The following is a 2,281-nucleotide window of genomic DNA, read 5'->3' on the forward strand; positions in this document are numbered from 1 at the left end:
TTTTTTGTTGTATCATGGCAAGTAATGTATGTGCATCACGACAATTTTTAGATGGTTTTTGCCATGATGTATTTTTTGCATCATGCAAGTAGTGTGTGTATCATGGCAATTTTATTCACATTTCTTTTGCCATGAAGTGTTTTTTTAACATCATGGCAAAATTAGTGTGTCGTCCTGATGTATTTTTTTAATCATAATGGCAAAAAAAATCATTTTTATGAAGGGTTTTTCTCAGCACCATGGCAAATGGTTTGCAAATCATGGTAATTTTACACACAGTTTTCCATCACGACAATTTCATAGAGTAAATTTGCTAGAATGTGCTTTGTTAGCATCATCACAAATTTCTGTAAGTTTTGTTCTGGTCCCCATGGCAAATTTTAATAAAAAAAAATTTCGAAGCATGAAAACTTTTGTAGTGTTCACATTGGAAAGCTAGGAATTTTTTTTTTTGCTCTCATTCATGGCAATTGTCTATGATACTCCGTGACAAATTTACAAATAAATTATACTAGTCACATGACGACTTTATTTTGCTAGATTAGTCGCAGTTTTTATTCTATGTATCATGGCAAATTTACCATCAAAAGGACAACTTCTATTCAGGGTTAAGCTATTTTTTGATCTGTATGCTTGTCGCTGGGCCAGACAATCGAGTTAAAATGGCCCAGTAGAGAAGTCCAGGCCAGCATGCGTAGCGAGGAGCTCATAATTTTGAAGCTCATAAGTTGGCTAGGCATTTCTCAAAAAAAATAATAATACCCAAAATCTAAAAAGTGGCCGTGCACGATTTAGTCGAACCGAGCGGCCGCGCTAGACGACAGGTCGCTGTTAGAAATGACCACTCCATATCTCTCTCTCTTCGCCTTATCCACTCTGCCATCTCTCTCGTTCCTCTTCTCGATCCCCATTCCTCGTCTCTGTTCGGTGCCGGGCACGGAGGTCCACGCCGACGCTCTGTTCGGCGGAGCGACGGAGTGAGGCGAGCAGGTCGGACGTGGGGCCGGAGCAGCAGCAGCGCCGCCGCCCTCTCCCCTTTTTCTCAGAGCCAGAGAGAGATGTCGTTGGCGTCGTGGTTGTGGATGACGGTTTCGTGGTGGTCGTCAAGGTACCTGCTACCTCATGTTGGGCGTCTCATGTAAGCAGCAGCAGCGGCAACTGCCATGGCAATCGAGCGTCAGCGGGGATCGAGTGTCAACACTGTACTACTCTTTGGATCCCGCTCCTAGTTGTACTTCTCTTTTAGATCCTGCTCGTTGCTGTTAGCCACACCGATTTGGCCTCGCCTTATTCAGTTTCTTTGATACATGCTCGCTTAGATTCAAACATTTTGGAGCTGGAGTTGTGCCACGAGGAAGACAAGCTAGCAGATCTCAACATCAATTTTTGGGGACATGCTAGTGATCTGAAGGCGACAGTGCAGCCAACTGAATCGATGCAGTGATGTTTAGTTGGCTTGTAATGCAGTCTAGTTGCACATGTATTGATGTTTAGTTGGCAGAGAAGACTAGTTGCACACATATATGCTCAGTTGGCTTGTAATTTAGTCTAGTTGCACACATATTAATATTTAATTGGCTTCTAATATAGTCTAGTTGCACACACATTGATTTTTAGTTGGCAGAGAATACTAGTTGCACACACATGCTCAGTTGACTTGTAATGTAGTCTAGTTGCACACACATTGATGTTTAGTTGGCAGTGAAGACTAGTTGCAAAAACATATGCTCAGTTGGCTTGTAATGTAGTCTAGTTGCACACCCATTGATGTTTAGTTGGTTTGTAATGTAGTCTAGTTGCACACACATTGATGTTTAGTTAGCAGAGAAGACTAGTTACATACACATATGCTCAGATGGCTTGTAATTTAGTCTAGTTGCACACATATTGATGTTTAGTTGGCTTGTAATGTAATCTAGTTGTACACACATCGATGTTTAGTTGGCAGAAAAGATTAGTTGCACACACATATGCTCAGTTGGCTTGTAATTTAGTCCAGTTGCACACACATTGATGTTTAGTTGGCAGGACTATTGGCACACACATATATTCAGTTGGCACGGCAATGTAGTCTAGGTTACACACACATTGATGTTTAGTTGTCAGGACTATTGACACATACATATGCTCAGTTGGCGTGACAATGTAGTCTAGTTACACACATATTGATATTTAGTTGGCAGGAAGACTAGTTCGTCGAAACATCCCCATGCGGGATCTACTTTCGAAGAGCATCTCGCGAGTATTTCAACGATGAAAACGGATCTGAATTTCGACACAC

The 2,281-nt window shown here is 41.6% G+C and overlaps 1 long non-coding RNA gene across 1 annotated transcript; it reads left to right on the plus strand.

Moving 5' to 3' along the window:
- The first annotated feature begins 888 nt into the window (after positions 1–888).
- LOC147986663 (uncharacterized) lies at positions 889–1,530 on the plus strand. Its single transcript, XR_015615227.1, has 2 exons — positions 889–1,202; positions 1,320–1,530. It is a non-coding gene; the product is annotated as an uncharacterized LOC147986663 (long non-coding RNA).
- The last annotated feature ends 751 nt before the right edge of the window (positions 1,531–2,281 follow it).

Source organism: Triticum urartu, chromosome 2A (genome assembly GCF_056163025.1).
Source record: "Triticum urartu cultivar PI428250 chromosome 2A, HENAU_Tu73, whole genome shotgun sequence".
Lineage (NCBI taxonomy): Eukaryota > Viridiplantae > Streptophyta > Magnoliopsida > Poales > Poaceae > Triticum > Triticum urartu.